This window comes from Alligator sinensis, unplaced genomic scaffold, assembly GCF_000455745.1.
Source record: "Alligator sinensis unplaced genomic scaffold, ASM45574v1 scaffold420_1, whole genome shotgun sequence".
In the NCBI taxonomy this organism is placed as follows: Eukaryota; Metazoa; Chordata; order Crocodylia; family Alligatoridae; genus Alligator; species Alligator sinensis.
In genome coordinates this window covers 780,570-797,732 of record NW_005842298.1, presented here as the reverse complement: position 1 = coordinate 797,732, position 17,163 = coordinate 780,570, and the positions used below count along the sequence as shown (strand labels likewise).

Here is a 17,163-nt window from a genome sequence, read left to right as displayed (position 1 = left end):
ATCCTCTGACCCGAGCATTCTTTCCTGCCTGTGGCAGGGGTCGGACTTGATGATCTGCTCAGGTCCCTTCCGACCCTACTAACTGAAACTTGAAATGCAAAGAAATAGTAAATTCAAAATTGGAGGTAAATGATTGCTGGGTCTGTGCTGCTGCTGTTCTTTCACTTTGTTCATTTGCTCAGATGACAACACTCCCAATTCAGTGGCATCTTGCTTGTTTGGAATGCTGTGTGTGGAATGATGAGATGGTCCTGCAAAACAGCTGGCAAATAAAAACGAAGCAACTCAAAATACCATCTTAGTTATGGTGGTAGGAGGGATAGATTTCTCCTGCAGGACACTTGTTAAGAATCAGGATTACAATAATATATGTTCGTAAGCATGCCTTTTTTTTGCCCTAGGGCAGCAGTTCCCATACTGACAAATTGTACACCACCAATGTGAAACAATACAACCTTAAATACCACTGGCAAATTTGTGTCATATAAAGTAATTATAATCTGTTAACGCATACCTCTGACAGGTTGTCTGTGTACCAATGGTGGTACGTGTAGCACAGATTGGGAGCTGCTGCCCTAGGGTGTGGACAGGCACAAGAATTAATGTTTCAAAGGCCTTAAAAGATGTTCGCAGTTGTACAGATGTACATGCCCATTAAACGTTTCAAAAGTGGCTGAAACACCCAAAATACTACCTCTTTATATACTATTTTGGAGCTTTTCACTTTTGGTTACTTGTACGTGGGGACAGCACACAGGAGCCAGATTAGAGCTGCATTCAGATCTGGGATTAAAGCCATGCTTATCCCCAACCCTCTTTGCCAGACTCTTGCACCAAAATCAGAGCTGAACCATCCAGCCCTTTCTTCTCTACCCCTTCCTTCTTAAGCAGAGAGAAGAGAGGTTCACGGGATTTGGGAGCACCCAGTGCCCACCCCCCCAACTCTGCCTATGTCTCCTCTCCTGTTCACTGCTCTACCCTCACTGCTGCCTCCCATCGCTATGCTACAGGTTGCTACAGGCTAGTCTAGTGCCCTGTGCCTGGTGCTAGAGCAAGCTGCAGCATTTTAAACTCCGGGAACAATACAGCCTTCATTCACTGGCTGTGACATTTCCTTTTTTGAAATGTTTCCAGGTGCATTTCACTTGAAAAGGTTTCAGTTGTTACATCTACCCCTAGCCTGCATTTCAGTTGCATAAAAAACTTATTTAAAAGTGGCTAGGGCAAGAAGAGTCTGTACATATGTAGCTGGTGATCAAGCAACATGTTGATGAATTCATTCTTTAGTAAAAAGATAGTATTATGCTTGCCTTCCCCCAGCATCGGATGAGGGTTATTGTTCTTGGGTTTTTTTTAATGTACTTCTATTTTCCCTGCTTCTACAAAACAAACTGTCTATTTAACAGTGGGAGTTTTCTTTTGGGGTCAGCCATATTGGTCTGGGGCTATATGCTAGACTTTTTGGTTCGAGTTGATGTCTTTTATTAGACCAATTTGGAGGTGGGTTGATGTTTCTAGCAAGCTTTCAGATAACACAGTATCCTTTTTCAAGCTAAGTCGAGTATAGAAGGGGCTGACACCCCTGCATATGCTGGGGAATCTGTCAGTAGTCTATGCAAAATACTCTGTTAAACAATGACAGATTATTTTCAGTGAGGGATAGGGAATAGTTTGTGGTTTCAATTTTTTTATTTGATTTTTTTTTTTTAAGTCTTTTGAATCTTTGCCTCTTGTTTAATTATGCGTGGCCCTAATATCCAGATTGCTTTCCAGTGTCTGAACTCTTCTCTTTGTAAGCACTGTAAGTTGCTAATTTTGGCAGCGCGGATTTTCTGCAACAACTTCTGTTTTGTAGCCATTTCTCCTCTTCCTGAGTCACCTTACTGCCCTATTCTTTAGTTACTCACCATTTCCCATTACCTGTTGCTTGTCCTTTCTGCTTTCGTTATGACCCTGCCTTTCTGCTTCATGCTCTAGTTCCTACTCTGTCTCTTTCTGTTTGTCTCTTACTACTTGATTTGTCTTTCTCATGTACTCCTATTCCTTCATGTTTGTCTTTCCGTGACACACAACTTCCCCTGATCCCCTGAGCTTTTTTTACTGTTCTTTGCTGTTCACATTCACTTTTTCCTCCCTACATTTTCCAAAGGCAATGCTATCAAAAGATTTCCCACCCTGCTGGTAACCACTTCCTATACAAGGTGTATTATTAGTGGCTCAGTGAGCATATAACATTTCAGCATTTGTCAGCAATTATAACAGTGGAGTCTGGCATTAATTATGTTTATACTAAGTACACAATTCATCATGCATTTTCATTTCCAAGGCAAAGCCTGAGGTCATTGGTACAGATAAAATATACTGGAAATTAAAATATAGAAGAAAAATAACTAAATTGAAATTTTATATCTCAGTGTGTATTCTGACACGTTATTACCAGTGCCAATATTGAACTTAGGTGCAGACAAGCCATGAGAAATGTCAGTGCAGAAATTAAATTGAATAATCTATGCACCTGAAACTAGACAGCATGCAAGCATCAGTATTGGTACACACAATGTTCTTAGGAGGTATTCTCCCTGTGGCATTGTGCAGGCCTGTTTTCATCATTACGATGAAGTACCAAAATTCATCATTGATGCTTTATAAATGAGTTTTCCTCCAAGCTGTTGATTTCACGTCTGTTTTTTTGTTTTTTTTTGGGGGGGGGGGGGTTGTTTGTTTGGTCTTGTGCTAGCATTTCATGATTTTGGGGAAACATTCAAATTTTGGGAGCAGCACAGTAATAATTCAGGAGAGTTGTTAACAGGATTGGCCGTTTTGCCTGAGGGTTTTGTGAACAAGTGGGAGGCAGAATTCACTGACCATATCCCAAGGTGACCTTTAGCAGCAGATGAAATAAAAGAAAGCTTTTCTTTTGGGTGCAGAAACATGTTTGAATGATGAATATATGCTTGTGCCTGCACCTTTGAACTGTTCCACAAACCGACACACCGAATGTCTCGCTTGTCAGCCAGAAGATGGAAAATTGGAGTAATGGCCAAGCCAGGTGTTTGTAGCCAAGCCAGAGTACAGCGATCTTCTCAATAACTGTAAAGTCAGATGTTGGAACCTAGATGAGAGCAGAGCGTATGAGAGAGGATTGTGGATTCCTAAACATTTTCCTTTAGCATTTTACAGGGAATATTTGTTGAATATTCTGTCAAGTTATTTTAGGAGTTTCAAGCAGTTTATCTCCTTTTTAGAGGTTTCTGAATACCTTTTCTTTGTTACCTTACTCAAATGTAAATCTGCCATGTCATCCATGTAAATAAAACTGGTTGAACTGAAACCATGGGAAGCAAGGAATAGCCATAAAGGGCTCTTAATAGTAGCTGTTGTTTGGCATGCATACATGTGTGTTAACTAAAAGACTTACTCTTTTGCTACTATAATGCAAAAGAAATCCCCCACTGACTGCATATCCCTGCTTGCCCCATACCATCCTACACTGGAATTTAAAACAAGCATCATCAAACAATTAAAGCCTATACTTGAGAGGATAGGACCTTGAGAGAGATTCCCAGACTAGGGACAGACATTCAAAAAGCCTGAGCCTGAATTGATTCAATCTTTGCTGGTTAGTCTAACCTGCAAAGCTTGAACTGATTTGGAATTGAAAAACAATTCCCTTTTCATTCCAGAAATGTAGGCACATGCCTGCAGTGGCTCAGGCTAGAAGCCAGGGGGAGCTAGAGCAGCACCCCCCCCCCCCTTAAACTGGTGTATGTGTAATATCTGTCCGTAGCCCCAGTGTCTCTGCTGCTGTCTTTCAAACAGTCTCCAAACCTTGCCAAACTCATCAGATGTGCGCTCCCCTCTGATCAGCACACACTAAATGGGTCAAACACTGGCTCAGCAACAACCTGTGAATATCTCTACTACCACTGTAATCAGCATCCCTCATAACAAAACCAGTAGAATCCATGGATTCTTCTATGTGTGGATCTCAGAACATGGTACATATCATCTCATGCACCAGATGGAAGTATGTGGGTGAAAGTCGAAAAAAGCTATGCTCCAGAATGAGGGGTCATTGGAACAAGATGGGCAGACATGCAGTCACTAGGAGAAGAATACTTTTTTTTTCACAAAACAGCCACTCCCTTTCTGACCTCATGCTGCTTATCCTCAAGGATACTCTACAAAATGCTTTCAAAAGGTTGGCCTGGAAAAAGAAATTCATAACTTTACTGGGCACTAAAGCAGTGGACTGAATACTGACAATAATCGTTTATGGGCCTTTTCAGTCTACTTAAGGTCTCTACCTGCCTCTTTGCATTCCATAGATAATGATGACTTCTTTTTCGATGGTTTTGTGCTTCTACTTTATTAGGTTATCCACTCAACTTCATTTATCTCATTTTGAAGCTAGTTCTGATCACTCCTCTTTGTTCCTATTTCACAGCCATCCTTCACTCCTTTAAGTGAAGCTTAAGCTTTTATTTATATGGCATTAAACAGAAAACATGTTATTTAGCTTAGCCTGTTTGCTTCTGTCTCATACCTGAAGAAGTGATCAATAGATCATCTATTCCCCCAGCAGTACGCTTCTATGAGAACTTGAAGATCTGCACACCTTGCTCAAATTTCAGCTCAAATTTATTTGCATCTAAACGAAATTTAGAACTAAATTTGGATTAACCTTTACTGTGATTGGCTAAGCGCTAGAACATTTTGTGGTTAGTGTGGTTTGGTTCCGACTTTATTTTGTACTGCATTGTGGTGAAATACCCTTTTCACGTCTGATCTTTTCAGGTTAGGCCCCTGGAGGCAAATCTATATTGTATCTTTTCAGGTTAGGCTGTTGGAGACCAATTTGCAGATTGCAGCTTACTTCTAAGAGGCCTTGATGTTGCTGAGCTGCTCTTCGTGGTTTGCCAGTACAGGTGTTTCATTGCTTTGACAATGTTGAGAAACCACATGTTTCCCTGTTTCGGCGGCTCAGTAGCAGTTAAAACACTTGGGTTTCTCTCTTGTCATTTTTGTGCTTTGATTCTGTACTGTCAGCAAAACTGTAGATATGGGTATCACATCCCCTTCTTTTTGTGAATTTTAACAAATTTTGTTAAAATAACTTTTGAACGTCCCACAGGCACCAAGCAAGTGTAAACATCTGCATCATGAATATGAAGGGGTTCGGAGGAAAATTCCATTTGATCAGGAATAATATTCTTAAAATGGTCAGGATGACTAAGGTGAATTTACACTTTAGAGCTCATAACTGCTGTTGGCACAGATGCAACGGTGTTGCTAATTCTGGTAGCATTAGGCATAGCGACTGTTTTTAAGCACCATCTATTCTATAGGTTAACATAAATCCTATAACTAAGATATGATGAAAAATCAAACGAGAAAGACCAGTCGTTTTACATATGTAACTACAATAAAATATAAATTCTAGACCATACCACGTAACAAATGTGCAATAATAATACTTCTGTAACACTCGTTTAAAACAACAAGCTCAACTAATAATACACTAGTTCCGTTAAATTGTTAATGAATAATTGAAGTCCATTTAGGAATTAAATATTGATGCAACAGGTTTTGAAGTTGAATAATAAGAAAAGTTAAAACAACTAGTAATAATAGTGAAAGGCATGTGGTGGAGTTGCTCAATACTTGGAAATGGTTACACTGAGATAAGACTGATCATGAGTATTTATCGTAGCTTGATAATGGTCGTTGATTTTACGGAGACTCGATGATATCTTTGACAATAGGGATAAATTCCTCTTAGAAAAAGAGAGTCTAATTCTAAGTTCAATGTAAGCTCCTCCGATCAACAAAATCCAAAGTCAATCTCCTGCTGTCCACAGAAGATGTGCAACTCTGCTAGTGATCTTCGCAGAATTATCTAAGTTAGTAACAATAGCATTACAAGTTGCAGCAAATAATGGATAAAACCAATCGGCAATGTCTACAAAAGCTTGTTGCCATGTAGGAATATAGCGAATTTTTGGTGGATTTGCACGGAATTGATCTAACTGATATTTTCAAATACAGCTATCATTAATTCAAATTTGAAGTTGATTGTCAGTTATTTGCATTTGTCTCATAGTATGGTCCATTTGAGTTAACAAGCGATCTAATTGCTGTAACAATATTTGTAAAGCAAAATTTTCATAATCATTGAGTTGGACTGGATAATGTGTTTCATGTTCCGAAACATATAAATATGTTCCTGAAGAATTTAACAAATATCTGCCATTGATCTGTACACACTAATTTTGTTTACAAACAATTGTCTGATTGTGAAACTGATAAATACCATAGGTAGTTCTGTTTGTAAATTCTATTTGACATGGAATAACTTCTTGAATCACTAATGCCTTATTTAAGAACTGTACTGACTTTCTTACACAGTTCTGAAAATTTAATCTGTCATCGTTTTCACACTGCTCACTAGTTTTATTTAAGCATACTACAAATACTGGGCTAGTTATTAAATCAGGTATAAGCTTTTTACATACTGTTATTGTAGGAAGTGCACATCGTGTGGTAAGTACGGATTTTGATTCTTCTATCTGCCCTAATGGTGGACTGCAAAATTCTAACGGTGATATTCCTGTTTCACTAAATACATGAGCTAAAAAACGCTTTCTAATGGTAGAATTTATGACTTCTGTAAATTTATGAGTTAAAAGAAAATTGGATAAGGCTTTTGTAGTGGCATGAGTTAGATTTAAATGATGTAAAGAAACTTTCACGTGTCAAGACACTAAATTTTCTAAATTATCTGTATGAGTTACAATGGTACGTAATAATTTCGTATTTAGTATATCTTCCTGTGACTGGAATTCTTGCTCTAGACAACGTCTGTTACGAGTTTTATAACAATTAATGGTTAAAGTAATTTTCCATGGTGGATCAATAGTAGCTGGGTAACATTCAGTAATTTGGTATACAGGTTGCGTGCATCCAATTGGTTAATACTGCAAATAAAGGTAATGTGTGTAATTGAATATAATTATTACAAATAGAGGTGTTTAATTTGTTGAAACATGTAATATTACAGTTTTCTATTGGATCAAGCCAACTGCTGTTTGGTATTAAGAATAAATGTCTTTCTTGTTTAGTAATATAAGCTGGGTTTAATGTGAAAACTTGAATTCTTGCTGATGCGTGAAGCTACTTGCTGTCAATAATAGAACGATTTTCTATTATCTAAGGTGAGCTTCGTTTGGAACTATTCCAATAGGCGTTAATGCCAGGATAACCACATTGAGAAACATTGAGGCCATCTTGGGCAGTATAGAAACATACTACAAATGGGTGTGATATAGTTTTTGAACGTTTCCATGTTTTCATGCCATATAATGGCTGGATATCATGTAAAAAATGATCTGTTCCGTCAGTAAAATTTGCAACTTGCCAATTAACTGGATAAGGTGAACACCAACAAGATACTAACTTATCGAGACTAAAATCAAACTATGGACAACCGTTTTCATCAGTGTCATTATCTAAGTTGAGCAAATTTTGGGTCCAGTTCTAATATTGAAATGACCATATACCAACTAAGTTATTTTTTATGAGGGAAACTTGGTTTTTTTACAAAATAGCCTGGACAGGCATATAAATTCCAGGGAAGCGCAAAACTTTTTTCCAGTAATGTTTTGTAAATTTCAAGTATTGTTAATCATTAATTTGGTCCAGTTTCCTTTATATGACAAATATACGTTTTGTAATTTAGACTTTCACTTGACCTTTATTGCAATTACAATAAACCCAAATTTCGCAGTCATAGATTGTACTACAATTATCTACCCATCTTGATCCTCAATTAGAATGCGTTTGGTTAAGTAGCACTACTGGCTTCTCATAGGAATGGATGCAAATGGTTGCATTGACATCACAGGTAGGTGATGAGTTTTCTTGGGTGACATCAATCAAAATGAATCTGAAAAATATAAAAGGAAGACTCACTTCTCATTACCTTTGACACCATGAAATTGGAACTGTATATTCTCGCCCATCATGACATTTTATTTTCACCATACTTGGATTCAACAGGACCTGAACCATAGCAGGTTTAGGTTCTGGATTGTTAGGCCATTTAACTAGGACAGGGTCACTTGTTTTCCATTCTGGCCATTTGATTGCTCTTAAGTTTTGTTTTGGCGTGCCCCCTCGGTTATTTATTGACTGCATTATTTGGGGTACCCAAATTTGCTAATCAGTAAATTTTCCTTGATTCAGTAATTTAATTTGAGCTTTAATTATTCTATTTGTTCGTTCAGTTACTCCAGCTGATTGAGGACGATAGGGGATATGAAATTTCCATTGTACTTTTGGGCATTGTTCTGTTACCCAAGTTTGCATTTTATTGGATGTGAATGCTGAACCATTGTCTGACTGGATTTCTGTAGGGTTTCCCCAATATCCACAAACTCTTTGGATAGCTATCTTTGTAACGGCTGTAGTTAACTTATTCTGGGGAACTATTGCAATTTTCTTTGTTCCTAAATCTACCACGGTAAGGGCATAACAATACCTTTTGCAGCCTTCTAAAGGCCCAATATGATCTATTTGCCATACCTCATTAGCTTGAAAATTTTGTGGGTCGTAAACTCTTAACTGCTGCTGTTTATGACTAGGGATAAACTTGTATTTGCTGCACTTCTCACATTTCAATACTATTTTTTCTATCTGTTGTCTAGTAACTAATATATTATTGTCTACAGCTATTTGATATAGTGCTTTGCTACTGACATGGCCAAGAGCAATATGCCACTGCATTATCTCTATTTCTTCTTTTGAATCATCTGGGTGTATTTCTGCTCTCCAAGCGCTAGCTTGTTGATCTGCTTGTTGATGTCCTTCAGGTGTATCCTTCTGATGAGCAGATACATGTTTGATATGTATTGGACTTCTTAATTTGGCAACTATCGCCATGATGTTTTTCCAGATTTCTGAATGAGCTCTATTTCCTTTTTCTAGCAAAGGTTGAGTATTTTGGTCACTTAAATTTGTAGCCATAGTAAACACAAACATTGAATTAATTTTCAGCTTAACTGGATTATCAGTGTGCTTCCATTTAGCATGAGTTAAAGCTAGTTTTACATCTAATAATTCTCCTTTTTGTGCTGATCCATTTTCTGGCAAGGTCTCAAAGTTGGCTTTACACTGTTCACAATAAATGGCTCCCTTGTACTGAGCTCTCTGTTTGGATCCATCAGACCATAACCACGGATTGTTTTCTGTTTTTTTTTTAAATAAAACATGATAGGTTTAATTGTTTTCTTAATCTGAAATTCTGCTAGACTTCTTTTCTCCTTTTGAATTGATATTGGGTTTCATAACAGAGTAAGACAATGTTCTAACAGTACTGTCTGTTTGACAGGAATTAACTCAATAGGAATGCTTGTATCAACAAGCCAAGTTAGAGCTCCTGTGCTAACATAGTACACAGCTGGGTTGTTCCATAATTCAACTGCTTCTAACGCATTAAGCAATGTTTTAAATTGTAATGTGACTAAATCTATGGACAGTTCATTGGAATTGTAGGTACCGGAGTTACATGCTACTAGCTGTTTTCTTTGTTTTGCCATCCAGGCCCAATTTTTTAATTCATGAAACAAGTGAATTTCAATAGGTTCTTTTGGTACAGGATTATGAATCCATACTGGGGCTTCTAGCAAGCTTTTTATATTTTGGACACATATTTCCAGCTTTCTTTGAGCTTCTGGAGTAGGTTTCCAGTTTTTCTTAACACGAGGTCGCATAGGACTTAAATGACTAACTAGTTCTGGTACAAAGGTTTTTAGTTGATTTAATAGGCCTAAATATCCTCTAGCTTGTTTTAAGGTTTAAGGAACCTCGAAGTTTTGAATTTTCAAACCAAGTTGTTTATTGGGAGAAAAACTTTGGGGTGTTAGCTGTGTTCCCAATATTGTCCCTTCTTGTGAGGGTTCCTGAATTTTAGAGGGTTTTACTTTAAATCCTTTGTTTTCTAATAAATGGATTATTTCTAGTTTTTGCACTTCAGCTTGTTCCTTGGAAGGTGATAGTATCACAATATTGTCAATGTATACAAATACACTAGGGTAATTTCTAAGAATGTTTTGTATTGCTTGCTGAACAAAGGCTGGACTGTTGTGCCAACCCATGGGCAAAACTTTAAACTTATATTGCTGAGCTCCTACAGTGATTGCTGTTATCCCTTTTGGATCTTTCAACGGAATTGAATAGAACATGTCAGCTAAATTTAATACTACTATTCAAGGATGCTTTAGTAACTCTTTTTGCCATTCTGTTAACATTTTTCCTCAATCAGGTTGCCCTGCTGAGTTATAGAATACTGTATTCATGTTTACTTTCCTTAGGTCTACTACTACTATGAATTTTGTGTCCTTTTTTGGCACACAAAAAACTGGACTGTTGTGTTTATTGATACAAGGTTCTAAGACATTATTTTGCAAAAGATCTTCTTTTCAATTTTTTATGAAATTTCGTTTCTCAGGAGCCAAGTAAAACTGTTTAGTATACACAACAGTTCCAGGTTTATTGAGAGTAATAGTAAATCCTTGATCCTCTAATATTGAGCATTCTATTGAACTCAACCAATTGGTAGGCATGCAATAAAATTCTTGATTTGCCTGGGTGATGATAGTATTTACACAGCTTCTCTTCTCCTGCTATTAGTAAATTTCCTTGAAATTGAGGAAGTTTCATTGAGCTTGTCACTCTCTCATGCATGTAATGGTTTGACCTGTTGGTTGGATTTTTATAGGTAAAATTGTTATTTGGCTCCCTGTGTTAATTAGCACTGGAATGTCCTTTTTATTTGTCACTACTATTCCCCATGGTTGATTATCTAATGGTGATCTTGGCTCTCCCAAGGCGCTCACAAATTGTGATTCGGATTGATCACCAAAACCCGAGTCACGAGGGCCTGGGCATCCAACCCCGCTTGTATGCTTCAGTCACAAGCTGCGTGGTTGTCTTTTCAGGTCCTATTAAATCTGGTGCATTTAGTTGACACCATTGCCATACACTTTGTCTAAACCCTTCTCTACTTCCTAGTTGATTAATGGCACGAGGAGTCCTCCACCTCTTTCTCTGCTTACGCCACGGAATCCTCCACGGCCACGAAAATTTGTCTGCTGACTTTGGGTGACTTGATCTACTTCTACCTGATTTACTTGTCCTCGTTTGGGATGTTCTTCAAAAAAATCCTGGCTTTTTCTGCATGCTTCGATTAAGGTTGCGTCATCTGCTAGTCCTGATAATGCATGAACTAACAAGATCTGCTTAGGTGCATGTCTTTTAATCAACTGGCAAGCTAATGGGAATTGAGAAACACGTCCTGTGTCTGGGGCCGTCACACCTTCCTTGCGTTTCATTTCTTACTGCTTTTGCTGATAAACCAATAATAGAATAACAGCAGTTTTCTTTGGTATTCCACCACCCTTCTGACAAAGGTTCACCTTGTAGGGATAAACCAATTGCAAGCCATATTCCTGGACTCAACGCTTGTCTATCCCATTGGGGGTTATCTGGAAGGTTTAACATGCTGCCACCTCCACGAATCTTTCGCAGAAGAGTTCGAAACTCTCATTTTGTAAAATTGTCTCCCGAGCAGGAGTATGCTACTCTACCTACCCAGGTGAGTGGGGGCTCATCTGTTTTTTGTTTACAGTGTTTGGCTCTTTCTTCTATTTCTGAATCCTTAAAGGACCTCTCTTCTACCATGTACCTAGCTGGAGGAGGTGCTTTAGGTGCCTGCACGCCGTCTGGAACAAAAGGGGTTTCCGTCTCTATACCTCGTACTGGCGCTGAGGCTGCTACTGGGTCTAAATCTGGATTGTACGGGGGAGGTGGTTCAGCTTTGATTTTTTGAGATTTTAACTGGTAGCACAATTGCTGATTCTTATTCCCCAATCATATGATTGCTTATTGGTCTTCCATTCGATCACAGACCAATTTACAACACGTCTGTAATAGTAGTGGAACTAATTTAGGAATGTTCAGTTTGCATTTCTGGTTTTTACCTTTTGCTGTAATTGCTCCTGTTATCTCATTTTTTACTAACTGCCAGTACAAATTTTGTCTCAAAAGAGAGTCACTTAAAAGATTAATTAACTGTGACTGATCCTCCTTTTGGCACAGACTCTTTAAAGGGTTTGCCTGCTTGGCATTATCATGGAAGCACATCAGAAGTCATAGAAGCATATCAGCCTGTTTCCTTCATCTTATTCAACTTGAGTTTCTTTGGCTTGTGCCAGGGTTTGGACTGCACTTGTGGCCCACAAATCGGGTTCTGAACCTTCTTCATCTTCCTCTAGCATATACCGCTATGCGCAAGAAACTGCAGCTTTGAACAAACCTGTGTTAGAGCAGCAACTCTACCCTTCTTGAGTCATTTGAACTCCTATTCGCAACAGCTGGTTATTCCCTGAACTGGTAGAATTGGTATCTACAAATTCACAGATTACTTGTACAAGTCCTCCAGGTACATGGTGACTAACAATGTGATCTCTGTGCCTGAGGATCTCTGTTCCTGATCTTGATAACAAATTTTCCTTTTCTTCAGAATTTGATTGCCCTACTTTTTGTGTTGCTTGCAATGACCATGGGCATTGACTTGGTGATCTTCCCTGATGACTGGGTCGGGGAACATATGAGGCCTGTCCCAACGGTTTAGGGTAATGGGATCTTGGTCCTTGGGGCGGATTTGCGCCTCTGGAAGCCATCCCTGTGATCGGACTGATATCAGAACACAGTTGTATTCTGGGTAAAACTGCACAATCCAAACTCGTTTGTGAGCTTGATAGGACCAATGAATTGGACATATTTCAGGGTTATGATTATGGGATATTAAATAACAAACTGAGGCTAAATCTGTGGTTCCGAAAACTATAGGTTGTGAGCGTGGCGGCCACTCTGGGAAATATTGATCAATACCCAATAGAAGAGGGCTACTATGATGGTAAATTGGTGAAACAAAAATGGTGGCTGCCCACCAGGCAATAGATTTTAATTCTTTAATGTCTTGCTCGAATTTAATGAGAGAGGTCAGTTTGATAACACACAAAGACTCCTTCTTCAATAAAGCATAATAGCTGTTGCCAACTCAAATTTTGAAGAACTAATTGATATTCTTGTTTCTGATTATAACTGGGATACCAATACCAAACTATGCAATTCTCCTCTTCCCGTTAGAAAACAGGAGAGTTCGCTCCCTCTGGCACCGACACTAGTAGTTGAAATTTTGGTCTTCCCAGGAACCAGCAGTTACGCTTTTAATCTGGTACCTTAACTCCTGTTTGGCTAAAAACTCTTGGAGCTTGTTCCACGAATCCCATGTATAATAAGGGGAGCGGGGAGCGGAATTCATAGGCGCGCTGCCAGCAAGAAGGAGCAGCCTTCTGCTTTTATCGCTACACACTTATCTTTCCAGTATTCTAATGGGTGTCCCTCAATTACAGTATTATTATTTGAATGTGTACAACATCCAGTTAATATTAGTTTTTCTTTGTTCCTCCTGAAAGTACCAAGTGACCGTGCCGGTTTACACAGACTGTCTCCTGGTAAAGGGTAGTTACAGTGATGTTGCTACGGGCTACAACTGTGTTTTTCTGGTTTTCTACACTCTTAAGGAAGCGAGGCCAAAACGCTATTGTTTTTATATGACCTCTGCCCTGAACAGTGTTCTTAGCTGGGCCTTTATTAGGTTCCGCCGTTTTTCTTAATACTAAATACAATAATAATTACAATACATATTAATACAGCTAAAATAAAAACTAAAGGGTATATAATTCCTTCAATTCTCGTCCAGCACGAAATGATTACTTCTTTAAATGCCTAACACTAAGAAAAGATTCTTTGGCTAAGCGACAAAGTCGCCCTACCAGAATAGGCTTATCTTCTCCAGTATCACAGTTAAACTGTAGGTCAGAGCAAACAAAATGATCTCCATTATTACCGGGTGTATAACTTATTGGTCGGAGATAATGCTCTTGACAAAACCAACCTAAAGTTTCTATACGAGTATTATTTAAACACCACACTATATTAGGGGGAATATAACAGTCGTTATTAAATTGTGGTCGCTTAAATGAACTAACAGAAAATCCCGGGATAGGGGGAAGAGTTATAAGGTATTGGAGGGAAAGGGTATCCTCCCACTTAGTATACATACACCAGCCTGTCCACTGGGTCACAAGGTTCCAGTTGGGCCCCCTTGCTTTCAGGTCTGCCTTTATAGACAGCCTTGGGGCGGCTAGACCCAACCTTAGTCTCAGACCTGGCCAGCAGCTCATATTCTTTCACACAAGGGAACTTCTGTGCTGAGGCACGGGGTCCAAGAATATTTCTTTAGTCCCAGCTTTGGTCAGCGACACCGTGGAAAACACTCACACTATATTACATATACCAAAGCTTGCCTCAAATCTATCGTGTCATATCCTGCTGACTACGCCAAAAAGACTGTCGTACCCGTAATGTGTCGAGTGGTATAACTTATTTTAAGATAGACGTGCAGATGTTTGAAGCAAGCTTTTGTTTATTTAAGAGAGAAGGAATAAACAGAGTATACTCACAAAATCCAATACAGCATGCTCAAGCCTTGTTACCTCTTATGTGCAATTTCTAAAGACACCCTTAAAGATGATGCCTGGAGCACATCAGCTAGGCCGTCTGTCGTGCACTACTCGCAAAGCTTCTAGATCATCTGTTCCCCCAGTAGTACGCTTCTATGAGAACTCGAAGATCTGCATACCTTGCTCAAATTTCAGCTCAAATTTATTTGCATCTAAGCGGAATTTAGGACTAAATTTGGATTAACCTTTACTGCGATTGGCTAAGCGCTAGAACATTTTGTGGTTAGTGTGGTTTGGTTCCGACTTTATTTTATACTGCATTGTGGTGAGATACCCTTTTCACCTCTGATCTTTTCAGGTTAGGCTCCTGGAGGCAAATCTGTATTGTATCTTTTCAGGTTAGGCTGTTGGAGACCAATTTGCAGATTGCAGCTTACTTCTAAGAGGCCTTGATGTTGCTGAGCTGCTCTTCGTGGTTTGCCAGTACAGGTGTTTCATTGCTTTGACAATGTTGTGAAACCACATGTTTCCCTGTTTCGGCAGCTCAGTAGCAACCGTGCAGTCAGAACACTTGGGTTTCTCTTTTGTCATTTTTGTGCTTTGATTCTGTACTGTCAGCAAAACTGTAGATATGGGTATCACACTACCCAAAGTACCTGGCCTGACTGTCCTGAGATCAACACAGTGACAACCAAAAACCCTTCAAACTGAGTTAAAATTCTTACATTTCTTCTTCAGTTTCCAGTTTCATTATACCTGAAAGGTTTGTTCAAGACTCCATAAAGAATAGCAGTTAATATTTATACAACATTCAAATAACTTTTATATATGATACTTGTGGTTGTGTGACAGTTCTTTATGTGAGGAAACTCGCTGGTATTTCTTCCCTTCAAGAATATTAAAATTAACTGATTCAAATTATCATCATTCTTGAATTTATGGACCCAGACTCAAACCTGATAGCATGTTTAGCAAGTAGAGTCACATTAGTGTCATATTAAGCACTGCATGCTCTAATGAGAATAAGTCATCACAGGAATATTTTTACTGTCATTGTGTTCTCCATTGTTTGGAGAACAGTATTTGAATTATTTTAAACAATAGATGTCTGGCAGTTAACAATGTTGGGGCATAATATGTTCATGGATACTCATGCTTTAGCAGGCTGGTCTATCAACTTAGGGGGAACAAAGCTATGTTACCATTGATTCAACACCACTAAGTGTTTACCTATTTGTTTCACCATAAACTGAAATGTTTGTGTTATAACAATTTGGGGTTACACAAACTTCAAAGATTTAAGTGATTAGGCTCGTTAGATTAGTTTAGTTGCAATTATTTCAACCAATGCATATTTTGCTTTGTTTTAGTAGGGGGCTGTACTCTATTGGACAATATAATCACAAGAATTAAATAGATGGATATTATGTTAAGATTGCCTTTCCTTTTCTCAGTTCAGAAGGCAGAGAGAAGCATAAGGGGGCTTTTTTTGGTTTTGTTTTGTTTTCTGATGCATCTTTTGGCCAGGTAAGTGTTCTACAACCTCTAAAAAGTACCATGTATGTATGTGTTACCTTGGCAGTGTAAATTTTGATGATTGTTGAGATACCTGTCTCTTCCTTCCTTCCTCCCTTCCTTCCTCCTTTCCTTCCTTCCGCTTTGGACGCTTCAGACCAGGCTCGCTTGGAGCTGCGTGGGGCGATCCCGAGTGTAAGACTCCACGGCTTCCTATCTCTTTTCTTTCTTCACTCCCGCCTGTCTAAAGGTTTCTAGCCTCTGTTTATTTCGCTTTCTGACTCTTTTCTTGCTTTTTTTGCAGCTTTTCCCCCCACTTTTCTCTCCTCTCTCTTCCCTCCCCCTCTGCTTCCGGTTTCTTTGTCTGTGAGACGCTTCTCGTAGCCTTTTCTTTTACTGTCTCTTCCCTTTCTTTCTCTCTTTTCTGTCTGCTTGTTGCGGGGAGTTACCTTTTCCATTAGCCTGACTTCCAGAGGTGCTCTTAATTACCCCTCCATCCCCCCCTCACCACTTTGTTTTCCTTTTCTTTTTTCTTTTCGCTGTTTTAACCCCACCCCTCCTTCCCCTGCCGCTTTTTTTTCCCCTTCAACCTCCTCCCCCTTTGTGGGGAGGTCTCTATTATCATTTGCCACTTGAGGGGTGCATTTTTCTTCCCCCCACCTCTTATTTTGCTCTATCCACGCTTTTCTTTCACCCCCCAATCCCTCCCTCCCTTTCAGTGGCTTATCTTCACTTTCTGTTTTGGCCGCATTCCCGGGAGCTTGGCCTTGACCTCCTGCGTTTAAGTTTTCTTTTCGTTCCCTTAGTTTTTTTGCTTTGTAGTTAACCCTGTCCTAGTGAGGATGGCTGCTCCTACACCTGGCAGCTGGCATGACGATGTCTCTCGGGACCTCCCGCTGACTCATGGCCTGAGGGTTCACACCCCTCTCCATGTGGGGCTCGAGGTTTGCATGGAGGCTCTAGCTGCGCTCCTGGGATGGCGTACCATCCGCTATGCGGGTCGTGTGAACACGGTCCCGATGATTTATTTGAGCACGCCTGCCTTGGTTGACAGGGTGTG

General features: G+C 39.2%; 1 protein-coding gene across 19 annotated transcripts in view; it reads left to right on the top strand.

The window, feature by feature from the left end:
- The window catches only part of TRIO (trio Rho guanine nucleotide exchange factor), a 466,181-nt gene that overhangs the window by 256,025 nt on the left and 192,993 nt on the right, over positions 1–17,163 (top strand). The window lies entirely within an intron of this gene.